Raw genomic sequence first — 19058 nt, 5'->3', positions numbered from 1 at the left:
ACATTTGCTGTGATAGTGATGATTTGACAATACTTTTATGAAATTTTTTCGCTCTCGATGGTGAACTTGCAACCTCTTTCACTATCTTTGACGCTTTCACTTGCCCTGAAGCTCTAAAACTCATTTGTGCAGCATAAGCTAATAAAGGCAAAGGCACACTATCTCTTAAAAATTTACTTTTTTTTTGCTTCGTTTTCTCATTTGATTCTTCAAATGAAAGTTCTTTGCAGCCACGTTTCATTCCTTGTGAATGGGTGAAACCTATCGAAGAATACAGCCAACTTTGGTTTATTCTAAGGAAACGCTCTTCATGCCTGATTAACATCCCATTGGCTAGGGTATGCACAACTCACTTACACCCGCTATTAAACATACAAATGAAAATGCGCGAGTAATTTTGTGTACAATTAACTTTAATGTTTGATAAATTTAAAATACGATACAATTTTCAATAGATCGAAATAGAATTGGAACTTCGGTGTATAAATTATCCCAGTGCGAAATTGTTGTTGAATCACGTAGAGTTCTGGCGAATTTTGTATGTAACGAAAGCTGCTAACAGCGAGGTATATGGCGGTAAGGTTAAAACGAAAGTAAAGTCTACGCGGCGCAGTGGGGAATCGGATCGTGTCGGACGAATTGCGTAAGCGAATGTATCTGCTTTCTCGTTGTCCATCCTTTTTGATAAGCTTGTTGGTGTATAGGCTTGTGTTGTCGTGTTCTCAGCTGTGGTGAACTAAGCTGTCTTATTAGGGTGCGCCAGTTTTTCCCGGGTAGAGTGGGTGGATGCTTAAGTCATTTAAACAATGCCTATTGGCTCTGCTCCAACGAATTTTAAATTGACTAATCAAGGTTTTTATCCTATCATCAAACTCTTTTATAAATTCATCAGATGGCTCAATACGCTTTTTCAATTGCTCTTTTAAAAATTAAAATTTTTCATTAAATGTATCACAGCCAGAGTTTTTCATTATGTCATAAAGACTTTGACGAGGAACCCAAATTACATTAGAACTGGTTCCTATAAGGAAGATAATAATATTTTTATCCTCTTTAAGTGTAGTCAATGTCGGTATCGCTTTTACCATGTTAGTTAAATATACATCACTATTGTTATTTCTCTCGACTGCACATGACATACAAACATTAGTAATAAAAATTGCGCGGGAAAAAACAATGTCGGTTATCATGATTTTACATATACCCTAAACCTTAGATAAGAACCTTATGCCATATTAATTAATTATTACAAAATGTAAGAAATCAAAATTTATTTCAAAAATGTATGTGATGATGTTTATTATTATACATATGTAAGTAAAACGCGAATTTTAGACTAATCCGGAATATGTTCTTATGCATTTAAACTGCGCTTATCGTAACGTATTCGTGTATATTTGACCAGGCAGTTCGCATAAAGAAATGCATATACTGAGAAAGTGCGCAGTATTGGCGCAACTTTTTTTTTTACAAAAAGAAACTACAACAGTCATAGATTACAGGAATGAAACAAGATTTGCTTTACCCCGCTTAACTCACAACTATATGTCTGCATATAAGGTCGAAATCCCAATATTTTAAGGCTTTCGCCCAAAAAAAAAAAATTGAAATACTTAGAGACACGTAAAAACACAAATGAAATCTTTTTGTATTTACTAAATTACCTGAACAAAAAGGCTCTATTACAATTTTCTCAAGAAAGAAAATAAAAAACTTCGAAAAATGAAAAAAATCACGTATATCACTGTGCGCATACAAAAAGAAATAAACTTGCAATTTTCAGAGAATATTACAAGAAAACTGTAAATTTTTTTGCCAAATATTTGTTCAGTTAGTGATGTAGAATTTTATCTACTTTCGTTTGATACCAAAAATTTACTTGTACCTTGAATTTTGATTTTTGAATTAATCTCCAAAATCGACACATTTTACCCCAATGTGCGTCGTATGGAATTGGGGCAAAGTTTATTATGTTTGGCATTAAATTATTTTCTATTTAAACTTAATAACCGATAAATACACATGCGAGATGCATCGGCCAATTGCTTCCCAAGGGCAGAATATCAAAGATTTCGTATTCAAAATATTTTCGATTGATGTTTTGATATATAACTATAGACCCTAGAAATTTCGCTTTAATCATTTATTTCTTTCCTTCCCAAAAAAAATTCTCAAAAAAAATCGATTTTTGAAGCCTCTAAAGCAGGCTTCCCCCTTAAGTTGTCACCGTAAACTCTGATCGGATCATCTGAATCACTAATACCAATATCTGCTATTAGGCGGCGTACATATGCCGCTTCCTTCGTTGTTGAAAATAATGCTATATCTTCAGCTTCTGTACTACTAAGGCCTCCGCTACTTTGCCGTTTACTTTCCCATGAAATTGCACTACCGCCCAAGAAAAACACATACCCAAGTATGATTTTCGGTCAAGACTGTTGCTGTCCCAATCGGTGTCCACAAACCCTTCTATTTGCTTGCCTGTACGACAATATATCAACTTATAATCTTCTGTCATTGATAGGTATCGTAAAATTGAGCCAATTTTGCGACTGAAAGTAAAATATCTGGCCTCGTACAAATTTTTAACGTCAGCTTTACTACACAACTCGCTGGTGCACCCAATTTGAAAACCTATAACTAATGACGTTTTTGCTGATTGACAGCTGGTCATATCATATTTTTCTAAAATCTCTTTAACATACAATGATTGACCAATTTCAATGCTGCCTGTTTCACCATCTCTGCTGATTTCCATCCCCAAAAAATATGATATTGGACCTTTTTCGACACACTCGAAGCTATTTGCGATGGCTGCTTTGATTGTAAGAAGATCTCTCTTTGCTTGGCAACTTACATTCAAATCATTCACATCTACAGCAATGAGACATAATAACCTTGACTAGCCATTCTGTACAAACAATGTTCATTACTGCACGCCTCGAAACTAATTCGCTTCAAGACTTCGTCCAACTTATGGTTCCACTCTCTTCCAGATTGTTTCAACCTATATATAGCTTTATTGAGCTTCAAAATACTATCTGTAAACTTTTTGTCGAGGAAATTTTCTTTTCCTTTCATTTTCGATTAGTTCACTGGTAATGTACGCGCTACATACATCCATCTGATGTGTATACATTTCGAGTTCTGCCGCTAAGGCCAATACCATACGAATCGAAGCGTAACGCACCACTGGGGAAAATGCCTCAGTATAATTCACCCCAAATTTTTGACTGTATTATTTTGCAACTAAACGCGCCTTAAAACGTTCTATTTCACCATTCTTGTCATGTTTTACGGTGAACACCCATTTGGATCCAATTGCTTTCTCTTTGCTTGGTAAGTTAACCAACTTCCATGTTTTATTTCGCACTAAAGCATCAAATTCAGCTTTCATTGCTCTTGACCACTCGCTCGAATATTTACTGTTTTTAACTTCGGCAACACTTTAAGGAATTTCAATTTCGCATACATTTTGCATCATATTTATTGTATTATACACTTTTCGTGGACGTCCTGGACGTCTTCGGAAAAATCGACCGCCTTATTCTTTTTAAATGGTAAAAATGTTACATCACGTTTCTCTACAATCATACGCTGATCAGAGTCGTACAAAAGTTATGCTTTCGATGTAAGCGATTACCCTACCATAATATATTTTTTACCTTTTGGTTGAAATTTATTATTATTTACTTTGTTTAGTGCAATGGCTTCTGAACCAAATATTTTCAAAAAATTAACAGCTAGTTTTTGTCCGGACCATGCCTCGTAAGGCGTAATAGCATGCAATGATTTTGTGGGAGATCTATTACACAAAAACACCGCAGTAGCAACTGCCTCTACCCACAAAAATTCATTACGTTCACTTTGTAACAATATGCTTAGTGCCATTTCAATGATTTTACGATTTGCCCTTTCGGCAACTCCATTTTGCTGTGGAGCTTATGGCACCGTCAACTGCCTTTTTATACTACACTCACTTCAAAAATTATCAAAGTCTTTGTTTACAAATTCACGTCCATTGTCACTACGAATCATTTTAATTTGCTTTTCTACTAAGTTTTAAACATTTTAAATTTATCTAAAACTTCTTTTTTAGATTTTAGGAAATACACAAGCATTATCCTTGTTTTATCATCTATAAAATTTAAGATCTAACGAGCGCCTCCCAGAGACTTCGATCACACACATTTGTATGCACTATCCCTAAAATATTTTTTGACTTTACACTTATTTTGCATCTCGCACACACTTTACATACAATGTCTTTACCAAATTTCACTTTTTCCATACCTCGAACCATGTCTTTATTCACTAATTCCTGCAAACTACCATAATTTAAATGTCCATATCGTTCATGCCATGATGCCGCCTTTTCATTCGAATAATAAAAACACTTGTTATTTTCGCATAGAAATATGAAAAGTTTGTTTACTTTCTTTCCTTTTAATATAATATTATTTCTCTGTCATTACCTTGCACATTTTTTATCAAACGTTACTTTTAGTCCATTTTCTACGGCTCTCGCGACTGACATGAAATATACTACACATATTTGGCACAAACAGAACATTCCGAAGAATAATATCACACTTTTGAAAACATATTTCCTAGATCTTCAGCTGTAATATATTTATTTCCAGACAAAGAGATTTTCTCTATATGCTGTTCTAATGAAATTAACAAATTTCGATTACTACGCACATGCGATGTTACTCCGCTGTCAAGAAGCCAGGTTGTGTTGTCGAACGCCTCTGCGTCCGCTACTGCTAACAACGTAAACGAATGTTCGATTCTCTTTGGTGACCTATGATCGAAATTGTTTCTCTTTACGTTGCACTTAGTGGCGATTTGATCGCGCTGCTCGCACTTAAAACACTTAATGTATTGCATATTCTTGTTTCAGTTATTCGAAGATTTTTTTACTTTTTCAGCGTTTTTCGACCACACTGCAAACGCTTGCGATTCTCCTTGGGATTCAACAGTACCGCTTTTACACTGCCTTTTTCTTTCTGATTCTTCTAGAAGCTTTATTTTTAAAATAGCTAACGTTGGTAACGCGTCTCTTGTTGCTATAGCAATAACAAAATGTTCGTATTGTTTCGGCAGACTTGAAAGAAGAATAATAGTTACTGACTCATCTATAATTTCCATGCTGACTTCCGATAATTTTTCAACAATAGATCTAAAATCATTTAAATATTTCGGCATTCTTTCATTGTCACTTTACTTCATATTCAGCAGTTTCTTGTATAATGAAATTTTATGCAGAGGCCTACTTGGCTGATGCAATTTTTCTAGCACTTTCCACGCTTCTGTGAACGACTTGCATTGCCTGATATGGCTAAGCTGCGACGCTTTCACACTTAGAGTTATTGTAGCTAAGGTTTTTTCTTCGAGTGCTTCCCACTCGGCCGCATATTCTTCATTTTTTATAAACCTTTCGTTCACTATATGCCACAGTCCATGTACATATAAGGACACTTTTCGCGACACACACGATACACGCATTTACAAACAAACCGCCTAGGTCCACAACCTTTGTTAGATATATAGCGGAGAATCATAAAATAAAAATGGAATAAATTGAAGTCACGTTTTAACTGATGGGCTTTTATTCAACGACTTACTTTATTTATACAGGGAATGAAAAATAAATTTATACAGGGTTGTATTTTTAATACGATCTAATCTAGTTGTAATAGTAACCGAATACTTTTTCATAATAAAACAACTAACTTTTCTTAATAAAGTGAAATAAGATTTTTATCTTTCAACCAATGAATGTTTTTAATAATTTTTAATTGGAAATTATTACTACTATGCATCACATTACAAAATGTGTAATCCAATACATTTAAATTTCGCATTTTCTCTAATTTTCATTGCTTAAAATTTTTTATTAGCGATCTTGAACCGCGGCAACAAATCCTTTTGTCCACATATGTATATTTTTGGGAGAATTTCAATCTGGCCGTTTCAGTCATTTCAATTGAGAAATGTCAAAACCTACCAGATCCAGTCAACTGTTAGCTAGGCTCGCTCATTTCTAATGACAGGAGAAATGGCTCTGTGCGGACCACTATGGACCATCGATCTTTGATCGGCCATCCACATATATATATACATATATATTATAATAAATTGCCACATAATAAATTTAATCAGCAACCCACAGAAATTTGTGCCAGAAGTGGCATAAACATAAAAGTGTGTGCGTGCGCTGCGAGCTGCTGCATTGGAGAAAGCTGCAAATTATAAAGCGGTGGCAGAGAAAATCCTTCTAGCACTTGCATAGGTACAGAACTAACGGAATAACGTCGTGGAACACAAACAGCAAAGTCTTTTAAATTTTATTTAACTTTCGTTTTTTAATTAAAATTTGTTAAGATTGTTTCAAATTTTCTGTGTAAACATTAAAGCGGCTATTGTGATGCAATTTGATTAATATAAAGTTTTTGTGAAAACTAAAAGTGGTCACTGTAATGAAATGCAATTAATATAAAAATTTTAAAGATTTTATTAACATAAGAATTATAAAGATTCTTTTTGTGAGAATTACGAGCGATTATTGTAACTGATTCTAATAAAATAAGAGATATCAAAGCTCATTTTAAATACCAAGTGCGAATATTGTATAACGACAAATAAGATTTGTAAGACAATAATATCATTTTTTTAATTTTATTAAAAAATATGGACCGTAACAAAATTTTCAATTTGATTGTTGACGGTTCAAACCGAGGATTTTGAGGTAAACGCATCAGCAATACGTTGGAATGATCTGCAGAAATTCATTTACGCAAAACAATTGTTGAAAGGTGTGTAATGGGGTTTCGTCCATAGCTGAGGTATGCTCAGCCGCTCCAGGGTCAGCCTTGGGACCCACGAACCCTTAGCAAAAGAGAGACGAGTTTTATCCTCGTAAAGTTATATCCACACCCCCACTCCTTATACGGACAGCCAGACCAGCGCGATGGAAATAAACGGGATTGATGAGTCAGGCGGTGACGCTTGTTGAACCTCGCACGATGACGGAAATAAACGGAATTTATGAGCCAGGTGTTGACGCTTGTTGAAACTGGCACGGCGATGGAAATAAACTGGATTGATGAATCAGGCGGTGACGCTTATTGAAACTGGCACGGCGACGGAAATAAACGGAATCTATGAGCCAGGTGTTGACGCTTGTTGAAACTGGCACGGCGACGGAAATAAACGGAATCTATGAGCCAGGTGTTGACGCTTGATGAAGTCGGCACGGCGGTGATGAAAACGGGTGAAACTAACGTGCCCGGCGTTGACGCTTGTTAAAGCTGGTACGGCGATGTGAGACGGCGTTGATGAAAACGGGTGAAATTAGCGTGCCCGGCGTTGACGCTTGATGAAGTCGGCACGGCGGTGATGAAAACGGGTGCAGAAACGTGCCCGGCGTTGACGCTTGCGCTAAAGCTGGCACGGTGATGTATCCGGCGGTGATGATGGTCCTTCGGCTTCGCGCTGCCTATTGCTGCCGATTGCTGGGCGACCGTCCTCGCTGGCGAGCTGGAGAAAGAAAGGCCCGTTCGGTGTGAAGTGCTTGCTTATATAGCAGCATAGCGCAGCTTTCGTCACCGTAGCGAGGGTAAGTTGTATGCGTATGGTGCGTTAGTACCGTATGGTGAAAGCTCTAGCAGCTTTCATCATCGTAGTGAGGTGAGTTGGGTGCGTAGTCAATGCGGTGAAGTTTAGTACGTATGGTGGTATGGTGAAGGTACATGATGTACCGTGGAGCGAAGTTGACGTAAATTATTGTAAGGTGGTAAAAGCCACGTTACAGTCCCCCCCTCACTTCGGACAATGATACTTCGCTGGCGGCCGGTGGAAGGAGCGGTTTCGATCTCCCACGATGGTTCGGCTGGAGGCTGGCTGGCTGTCCTGGTTGGCGTGTGCCGTGAACGGGGAGCGGGTGTGAAACCTTTATTTAATAGAAAATTCTTAATTTATGGTACAAGGAGCCTTATACTACGATTATGCGTACTTACAACTAGTGATCTCTATATATTATTCATAAGCTGATACTCAAACTAATACAATTAAAATTCATTGGCCTAGTCGTACAAATTCTTACATTGCTCCTTAAACTAATACTAACTTCAAATTCCGCTGTGCAATCGTATAAATGTAGGACGCATCGTCTATGGTTGCGTTACATTGGTGCTAGGTGGCTCGGAGTTAGAGTCCGTAGGCTCGGTAGAGATAGCGCTAGCGGCTACTCAAGTCTAGTATTCGGTTGGCAGCTGCTTTAGATCTTGCAGATGCACATGAATGGTACGCCCACCTGGTGCGTTCGGATTCACAAGTTCAACTGTATTGGTCGACTTGAATTTTCTGACGATATATGGGCCAGAATACTTCGGAGCAAGCTTCTGTGCAAAGTTGTTTACTGCGGAAGAGAGCGGATGATCTCTTTTGAGTACTTTCTCGCCGATAAGTGGCTTCCATGGTCGTCTGCGCAAATCGTAGTATCTCTTCTGGCGTTTTGCTGCGGTAGACAAGTTGCGAGAAACTTCTTCGCCAAAGCTCGGTGAGTGTCGGCACGGTGGTGGCTTCTTCGTCGGGCACGTTCCTTCTTTGCGGATTTGTTTCGGTGTAGCTGGTGTGTACCCGGAAGTTTATCTCAGCTGCTGATGTTTTTGTTGAGTCGTGTTGTGATGTATTTATCGCGAAAGCTATTTCGGCTAGTTGGTGGTCCCAGGTCCGATGATCGGCCTTTGCTCGTTGGGCGATCATAGTTTTCACGACTCTGTTGGTGCGCTCGGTTGGGTTCTCGTGCTTGGAGCGTAAATGGCGGTGAAACGATGTTGAATTCCGTGGCTCTCCAGGAACTGTGTGAGCGGCTTGCCGGTGACTGTTTCCCGTTGTCGGTAAGGAATACGTCAGGGCAACCAAACCGGTATATCACGCGCTCTCGTAGCGCCTTTATAACGCTGGCGGTGGTTGCATTCCGGACTGGCATGAGCTCCACCCACTTGGAGAACTTATCCGTGAGCACTAGCAAGCATGTGTTGCCATTTGTTGAACGTGGTAGTGGGCCTACAAAGTCCGCCGTTACAACTTCCCACGGTCGTGAGCATTGCATGGTGGCCATCATCCCGGCAGGTCGGCGTTGGTCTACCTTATATTCGGCACATTGTTGGCATCGACGAACATATCTGAGTGCATCCCTATGCATCCCAGGCCAATAATACCCTTCTTGTGTGCGTTTGAGTGTTTTGTGTACACCCATGTGACCGCTGGTACTAGCGTCGTGATTTTCTCTCAGGACCTCGAGGCGACGGTGCTCCGGTACGCATAGTTTCCAGCGTAGTGACCTGGATAGCGTATTGCGTGGGGCGATGTGCCGAAAGAGCCGGCCATCGATAAGTTGGTAATCGGGATGTTTCTTTGGTTGATCGTGTACCTGGCGCGTACGTCTTTCATACCATCTATCCGGTTGATCATGGACGGCATGCAAAAGTCCCGCATTGCCTTCTTGGTCTTTCAGCGGGCTTCCCGGATAACGCGTCGGCGACTACGTTGAGAGTACCTTTGCGATACTCGATGTCGAAGTCAAACTGTTGCAGCTCTAGGGCCCACCTTGCGAGTCTTCTCCGGGATGCGTTCTGCAGGCTGTGAAGCCACGGCATAGCGAATGATGGCTCGGTGATTACGGTGAAATGATAGCCCTCCAGGTATGGTCGCATTTTCCTTATACCCCACAATACGGCTAGGCACTCCTGTTCGGTGGCAGAGTACCGCTTCTCCAACTCCGTCAAGCTGCGACTGGCGTATGCTACGACCCGTTCTTGGTCAGAATGGCGCTGAAATAACACTACGCCGAGTCCTTCTCTCGCTGGCGTCGGTCTGCAGAAGGAAGGGCCTCTCGAAGTCGGGGCAACTCCAGGATGGGTGCACTAGTTAGTTTTTCCTTTAACAGTTGGAATGCTACTTCTTGTTCGGAACCCCATATCCAACGCTGGTTCTTCTTCTTCATAAGCGGTTCAAGGGTGCTGATATTGTGGCAAAGTCTTCGCTACGAAACGTCGGTACCACGAGGCTGCTCCTAGAAAGCGGCGTAATTCTCTAATGGTGGTAGGTGCTGCCATATCGCTAATGGCTGCGACTTTGGCCGGATCTGTGTGAATACCCTCGGTGCTGGGACTACATGGCCCAAGTAATGGAGACGTTGCTGCACGAACCTTACACTTTTCAAAGTTGATCTGCATTTGGTTTTGCTGGAGGCGCGTGAACACCGCTTGCAAGTAGTCCAAGTGCTCTTCGAAAGAGTTTCCCAGTACAATGATGTCGTCCAGATAGGCGAAGACCTTCGGCTGTAGTTCTGATCCCAGGACGGTGTCTAAGGCTCGCTGGAATGTTGCGGGCGCCGAATGCAGCCAAAAAGGCATCACTCGCCACTGGAATAAACCTCTCCCGGTACGGTAAACGCGGTGTACGGGCGTGAGCGGGGGTGTAGCGGAATCTGCCAGTAGCCGTTCTTCAGGTCGATGGTCGAGATAAACCGAGCTTCCTTCAACTGGTCTAGGATTGCGTTTATTTGGGGAAGTGGGTATGCGTCTGGTATACTTGCTGCGTTAAATTGCCGGTAGTCGATACACATTCGCCAACTTCCTTGTTTCTTTCGCACTAAGACAATGGGCGAGCTGTAAGCGCTGTTAGAGACTTCGATGCGGCCGGTTGCAATCAGTTCGTTCACCTCCTGATTGATTACTCCTTGCATCGCTGGGTTGCGCGGATAATATCTCTGCTTCAGTGGGCGATCGTGTTTAAGCCGAATCACATGCTCGGCGGCTGTGCTGGGGCCGGTGATCGTCGAGAACACTGCTGCGTTTTCAGTGAGGAGCGCATTCAATTGGTGATTCTCCCTTTCTGTAAGATGTTGCCTCTCGGTTAGCATCGCGAGGTGGTCGGCAGGTGCCTGCGTGCTCAGGCGTGTAGCGGCTAGGGGTTGACCATCGATGGTGATAGTCAGGTCCCTCTTCCTCAGGAAATCCATGCCCAGGATGACATGTTCCGACAGCGTCGGTAAAGCGGATACGAGTAGATGCGTCGTCTTCTTGCCCAGCTCGATGGTAACGGGATACATTTTCGTGCTAGGTATATACGTCCGGTTAGCTAGCTGAATGCGACGGGTCTGGCGTTTGGCTTTAATCCTGTGGTTGTCTAGATGACGCTGGAGTTCCTTACCGATGTATGTGAGCGTGGCTCCGGTGTCCACCAGAGCTTCTATCTGCATGCCTGCGACAGTAATGGGCAGATAATAACGGCCATCTTGTTTCCCTTCTGGGTACGGAATCGTTGCTTTGCGTGCCGCTGTGCGGGGTTCGGGCGGAGTGGCGCACACTGCCACATGTGTAGGACAATTGCAGTCCCGCGACATGGTTCCGTCGAGTCCGCAGCGAGAGCAAAATATTCGCTGCTGGTTGCGACATTGGTGTCTTCGGTGTCCCGGCTGCTTGCATCGCCAACAAACTTTCTCGCGGCAATACTTATTACTTATCGCCGTCAAACAGTGATTGGTGTTTCTCGCTTGCCTGGTCTCCTCGCCTTTCAGCAACTCGAATTCTTCCGTTAATTCGAGTCGGATAAGCGTTTGGATAGCCAGCACATAATCCTTTGCCTTCTCTCTGGGAAATTGCTTGCGCTGGTGGATGTTTTCCTCCAGATGTGCGAGGTGACGCTTCGGTAAAAAGAACCGCTCAGCCTCGTAACGAAAGTCGTCCCACGTGTTGATGGTGTTGCGTTTTACACGAAACCATTGCAGCGCTTTGTCCTGCAGAATTTCCGGCATCGTGGCAAGAAGCTGGTTGTTTGCTATAGAGTAGCATTCCGCTAGTTCTTCGCATCGCTCTAGAAAGTCGTGTAAATTTTCGCGACCGCTGTAGCGTATGTTCCATCGCCGCACGGAGTTTATAACCTCCAAATCCGGCACTCTTGCAGCTGAGGTTATGTCGCCACGTGTTGCTACCGCTTTCTTTGGAATTCTTACCGTGGTGGTTGGAACGAGTATGGTGGCGTTACCTTCCTCCTTCATTTCCCTTTCCAAAGCTTGCACTAGGTCCTCCGTGGATTTATGGTGGCGCTTTGCACGAATGCAGGCGCTCAGCTCGCTACGGAGGTCTGCTACGGTGCGTCCTTCGACAGCGATGTGGTGTCGTCTGCACTCGGTGACTAATCGGTTCTTCTTCAGCCAGTAAATCCAACTGGTCGTGTCCGTCTCAAGCGTTAGAGCCTTCGTCGCTGGAGTACTGCGATGCTTATGATTGTGTGGGGGGCGCGGCGAACCTGATTCATGAGCGTTGGTGACTGTTTCATGTTTTTCACTATCACTCACAAAGTCAGGTCCCTGCTCGGGCGCCATTTGCAAATGGGGTTTCGTCCATAGCTGAGGTATGCTCAGCCGCTCCAGGGTCAGCCTTGGGACCCACGAACCCTTAGCAAAAGAGAGACGAGTTTTATCCTCGTAAAGTTATATCCACACCCCCACTCCTTATGCGGACAGCCAGACCAGCGCGATGGAAATAAACGGGATTGATGAGTCAGGCGGTGACGCTTGTTGAACCTCGCACGATGACGGAAATAAACGGAATTTATGAGCCAGGTGTTGACGCTTGTTGAAACTGGCACGGCGATGGAAATAAACGGGATTGATGAGTCAGGCGTTGACGCTTGATGAAGTCGGCACGGCGGTGATGAAAACGGGTGAAACTAACGTACCCGGCGTTGACGCTTGTTAAAGCTGGTACGGCGAAGTAGACGGCGTTGATGAAAACGGGTGAAATTAGCGTGCCCGGCGTTGACGCTTGATGAAGTCGGCACGGCGGTGATGAAAACGGGTGAAACTAACGTGCCCGGCGTTGACGCTTGCTAAAGCTGGCACGGTGATGTATCCGGCGGTGATGATGGTCCTTCGGCTTCGCGCTGCCTATTGCTGCCGATTGCTGGGCGACCGTCCTCGCTGGCGAGCTGGAGAAAAAGGGCCCGTTCGGTGTGAAGTGCTTGCTTATATAGCAGCATAGCGCAGCTTTCGTCACCGTAGCGAGGTAAGTTGTATGCGTATGGTGCGTTAGTACGTATGGTGGAAAGCTCTAGCAGCTTTCATCATCGTAGTGAGGTGAGTTGGGTGCGTAGTCAATGCGGTGAAGTTTAGTACGTATGGTGGTATGGTGAAGGTACATGATGTACTGTGGAGCGAAGTTGACGTAAATTATTGTAAGGTGGTAAAAGCCACGTTACAGGTGAAGCGAAGATTTTTATACATAGCCAAAGCTGCATAAGCAGTTACAGTTCACTAAAACTAGCACTGAAGCTAACATCTTGAACATTTTGAATATTTTGTTAAAATTTTAAATAATTTTACATTTCACATATAAGTGGCAACACTACAGCTGTCCATGCGTTCCATACATAACGATGGCACAAAGAGCGAATAAAATGTCCCAAAACAACTGTTGAATTTGCATGCAATTTAGTTTGCAAAAAAATTGCAGTTATTCGAGACCATTTTCAAAGGCATCCATTGCAATTTCCCGCAAACCACAATCAGCTGTTTACTTTTCTCTCGCGTTTTGGTCTCTTCGCTATGAAATGGCGAATGTAAGTACATCTAAATATAATATTGTATTATTATTATTATTTATTGTTGTGAAATAAATAAATATTACTAAACACTACCAGGCTTTAGGCATCCTTAGAAATAAAATAAAGGGATGCGCTGACATGGTGTTGTAGTCATACCATGGATAATGGGATGCCCAACTTATTCCAGTGTGAGAGCGCCTCAAAATAAGCGTTTTTTAAAATATTTTCCATTATGACCAGATCGAACAAAATAAAAATTTTGGGCCTTTTAAATTAAAACACCCCACATTTATTACGAATGTAAATTATTATATATTGGACTTTTAATATATGACGAAACTACTTAAATCCTTTTTTATGATTTTATGGTATATTAAAACAACTGACTTTTGACCTTTCAATACTTAATAAGGTGAATTAAGCCTGTTAGTTCTCAATTATCAAATGTTGTTAATCATTTGTAATTTTTTTTTTTTTATTCAAGTTAAATTCACAATCTGTCTTAATGTTAATAGACAATAAGTAAATGTGCTGTTAAGGTACAAACAAATTGTGAGTGTTACTTCATTAAGTGACCCTCTGTTTAGTGACAGTATAATAAAAATAAAAATAAAAATCCAAACTACATACATACTAATTTACATAATTATTTGCTATTTTCTTTATGTTAAAATAACATAATCATCACTAGTTTGTGCTAAAGTTATGTATTTACATTACGTGCATGCGTGCTGGTTTACAAGTTCAATATGTCTTTTCTTTTTTAACCTTGTTGTAGTGGGTACCTGTAGTAATGCCACTGCTAAAGGATTGGGATGGATCTCTAACCTGATTTTGTATCTTTCACTAAACTTTTTTATTTCATCTTTCAATTTGCATATTTTTAAATCTCTGTGAATAGTATGATTTGAAACCAGCGTTTAAAAAACTGCGGCAAGTTTCAGTTCATATGATTTTGCTTCTGCTACTGCTTCTAAAAAAATAAGAAGTCGCAGTCGAAGCATAGACAAAAATCAAACAGCTACGAAAATCAGAAATCAGCATAAGTCGCTGTTCTTCGTTTTTCTGCTTTCTGCTTTGCTGTAGCTTTCGATCGTATCCATAAGTTGCCGCAGCAGCTATCGACAATTTTCGACAGTCGTCGGCAGTCACAGTCGCGAAAAGTAATGCATTCGACTTTTTGCTACTTATGATTTTTGTCGCTGTTGCTTTCGATCAGCAGCGTAAGTCGAAAAAAGTAAGAAGCGTCCGATTCGTGGAAGTCACCAGCAGTCGCCGTCTTGTTCTTTTTGCTCTTTTGCTTTTACTTCCAATTAGAACGCTGCTAGACTCACACGTGTTCAGCTATGGCGCCAAGTGCAGCGTGGAAATATTTTGAAAATAAAGCAGCCGAGGGTTTAGCAATATGCAATATATGTAAGCTAGCTTTCTGGACATGGCCATTGATACGTTGCCACTTTTTGAACAGGAGGAACTTTGTAATGAATAATCAAAAAAATGAGTAATGTATGTAATGAAAGCAATGGAAAATTAATTTACTGTTATGTTTTTATATTATTTATTCCAACGAATTTTATATTATTTTTTTTATTTTTGTAAACTTAATAAAAAAAAAAAAAGTTGAAAATGAACAACATAATAAAAAAAATCAAGTACACTATATCAAGTACATTGCCAAACATTTCTTTAAAGTCGCAGCTAATCAAAAACGGTCGCAACGGCCGACTTCCACGAATCTGACGCTTCTTGCTTTTTTCGACTTACGCTGCTGATCGAAAGCAACATCGACAAAAATCAAAAGTAGCAAAAAGTCGAATGCATTACTTTTCGTAGCTGTTTCTGATTTTCGTAGCTATTTGATTTTTGCGACAGTCAAAGCATGCGACTTCTGATTTTTTCAGAAGCAGAAGCAAAAGCACTTGTATACTTTCTGATATCGCTCGCAGTTGAAGTAGCGAATAGCAACAATATTGCGACTTCTGCTAATTCGACTGCAGTTTTTTAAACACTGTTTGAAACATACCATGGAGCTTTTGTAATTGACCTGAGAGTTTTTGATTGAACGCGCTGTATTATTTCAATATTTGAATTGCTTGCCGTGCCCCATATTTGTATCGCATAAGTCCAAATAGGTTTGATGATGGTTTTATAAATTAGCAGTTTATTTTCAAGAGAAAGAACAGATTTTTTACCCAGAAGCCAATAAAGACTTCTCAATTTAATATTAATTTGTTCTTTTTTCGCTTTTACATGATATTTCCAGGTAAGCCTTCTATCTATGTGTAACCCAAGGTATTTCACATGATCACTAACAGGTATGGCTGTATTAAAAATTTTGATTGAAGGGCAATCACCTTTTCTTAGGGTAAAAGTAACATGGACAGATTTATCTGAATTGACTTTAATATTCCACCTCTTGAGCCAGTCTTCTAGTTGGAATAAGTAATTTTGTAGTATGTCAGAAGATTCTGAAGGTACTTTATTTGAAGTTAGGACTGCAGTGTCGTCAGCGAATATTGCTATCGTAACATCGTTGTTTTTTGGTATATCCGCTGTGAATATCGAATAAAGATATGGCCCTAAAACACTTCCCTGTGGTACGCCTGATTTTATTTTATACATACTTGAGTATTCATTTCCAACCCTGACATAAAATTGTCTATCTTTTAAATAAGATTTAATAAGAAAGAAAAAGGGAGCAGGTAAATTTTTCTTTAATTTGTAAAGCAGTCCGGGGTGCCAGACTTTATCGAATGCTTGTTGCACATCAAGGAATACACCTGAACAATATTCTTTTTGCTCTAAAGCTGACCTTATTTTATTAAACACTCTATGGCATTGTTCAGGAGTTCCGTGGTGTCTGCGAAACCCGTACTGTTGGTCCGGAATTATATTTAAATTTTCCAATACCGGTATCAGTCTTCGTAAGAGAATTCTTTCGAATACCTTTGAGAAAGCGACCAGTAGACTTATGGGGCGATACGAACTAACTAAGTTTTCGGGTTTTTTTGGTTTAGCAATCATAATTATTTCTGCACATTTCCAGGCTGTAGGAAAGTGCTGAAGCCTTAGTATGGCATTGAATATAATTGTAAGAGCTCGCATGGACTTCTCCGTTAGGTGCTTTAGTACTGCGTGGTCTATCTGATTGTAGCCTGAGCTTTTTTTGTTGCTACATTTTGCCAGTTCCTCTTTCACTTCTGATGAAATAATACGCCTAATTGGAAAATCCATTTGGCATGGAGTATCCAAAAAGTGCATCACTTCCCTTTCATCAGATGCATTAATAAAATTAATTGGTGTGAATACTTCATTTAAGTTCTTAGCAAACGCCTCTGCTTTATCCTCATCTGACCGATACCATCAATTGCTGGAGTCTTTTATTGGAACCTTTCTGGCTTTTGGGCGTTTGAGAAATTTTGTGGCATTCCACAGACATTCAGAGCGAGTTGCGTTAGGGCTAAGGTTGGTTAAAAAGGTTTCAAGGGAGTTGTTTTTTAATTGTTTAAGCCTTGTTTTTAAATATTTAGTAGCTCTGTTTAAAATTAATTTGTCACTTGGATTCCGGGTCCTTTGCCATATTTTCCTCAACGATCGTTTTTCCTTAATTAGGGTTTTGATTTCCGCAGGGATAAAGGTACTGTTTACTACAAAAGTATCTTGTGGAGTTGAGATAAAACCTGCTTCTACAATGACGTTGTTAAATTTTTCAACAAAGCCGTCTAATTGGTCAGTGTTTCTTAAGTTAACACTAAGATCAATATTATTGTCTAACCAGTAAGAAAATGATGGAATATTAGTACGTGGAGACACAATTTTTGGTTTACTTTGAAGAATTATAGGTGATGATTGGAGTACCGCAATTAAGGGTGAGTGATCAGAGCTTAGTTCAAAGTTTTCTTCAATTTTTAGCAAATTACTAGAGAGGCCTGAGTACACAACAAAATCTAACAGATCCGGAACTTTAGTGGGATCCAATGACCAGTAGGTAGGCATACCGGTCGAGAGAACTGATAAATTCTTATTCATAATGCATTTAAATAGTTCGTTACCTTTCGGATTATTTAAGCGAGAGCCCCACCAAGGGTGCTTGGCGTTAAAGTCTCCTCCGAGTAAGAATGTCGAGCCGAATTCGCTAAACATATTTTCATATTCTATGCAACTGATTGTGTGTCTGAGTGGAAAGTATCCAGCGCCAATAGCTATTGATCGTGTGTTTGTTATGATTTTTATGCGTGAAATTTGCATCGAAGGTGAACAAATTTCTTTCAATGGTTCATATTTAATTTTTGAGTTAATAATCACCGCCGACCCACCTCGGGCTCTACCCCCAGGGTGGTTACAATAAACTATGTCGTATCCTCTAATTTTAAAAAATGATCTTTGTGAAAAATGAGTTTCGGAAACTAAAAATACATCTATACAATTTTTGTTAAGAAATGTTTCGATTTCGTTAATATGGTTGACAATACCGTTGGCATTCCAAATTGCTATTCTTAAGTTTAGAAGCATAAATTAAACTATTGACTACTGCTAATAAATTACTTATCTGAGCAGTCTGTGCGTTAATCATTTTCTCATTTTTTTCTAAAAATTGATCAAGGTTAGTTGTTTTTACAGCATCAGCATACGAGGCCATGTTGCTTTTTTTGCTGTTGAAAAATGAATTTTGTTTTTGCAAATTTGTGGATTCTGTGGCATTATAAACAAACGGACTCTCCATCGTGCGTGCTTTGCTAGCATTATATTTGGTTTTCAGTGACTGATGTACTTGACACCCGCGATAGTTAGCTGGATGTTCATGCTGGCAGTTTGCACATTTGGCAGGAGCATTTCTGTCTTTGGTACATTCGGTAGTGTTGTGATTAGAGCCGCATTTAACACAAGCATAAGATTTGTTACAATAACTTTTCGTGTGTCCAAACTCTTGACATCTGTGACATTGGACAATGGAATTAGTTTGCTTTGGTGGTACCACCTGAACGACTGCATTAACTAAGTATCTGATGTCATAAATGTTTTTGTTGTTCTTAGCTGGTTCAATATCGACGAAAAATAAGGGGAGTGGGCGTTTGTCTGCACGGCTTGTAATGTTGCTGACTCTTCTTACACGATGACCAAAATTTTCAATTTCTTTCTTAATGTCTTCAATTTCAGATGTAGGATGAAGATTTTTAATCACCACCCGAAAAGATCGCTCTTGCTTGATCTGGTATGTGTGAAATTCCATATTCTTTTCATTCAAATATTTAACAAGAGAGCGGTAAGCTTCAATCGTTTTTGTAGTTATTCTTGTTTGTCCATCTGGTTGTGTTTTAGCTTTGTTTATGACTTTGGAGAAAGCAAGAACCATTCCACTAATATTTGACACATTTGGTACTATGATTGGCGGTGGTCGGCGGTCGGATTCAACGCTCACTTCTTCGTTACTAATGGTT

The sequence above is a fragment of the Bactrocera tryoni genome, unplaced genomic scaffold (assembly GCF_016617805.1).
Source record: "Bactrocera tryoni isolate S06 unplaced genomic scaffold, CSIRO_BtryS06_freeze2 scaffold_7, whole genome shotgun sequence".
In the NCBI taxonomy this organism is placed as follows: Eukaryota; Metazoa; Arthropoda; class Insecta; order Diptera; family Tephritidae; genus Bactrocera; species Bactrocera tryoni.
Note: the sequence above shows the minus strand (reverse complement) of the source record.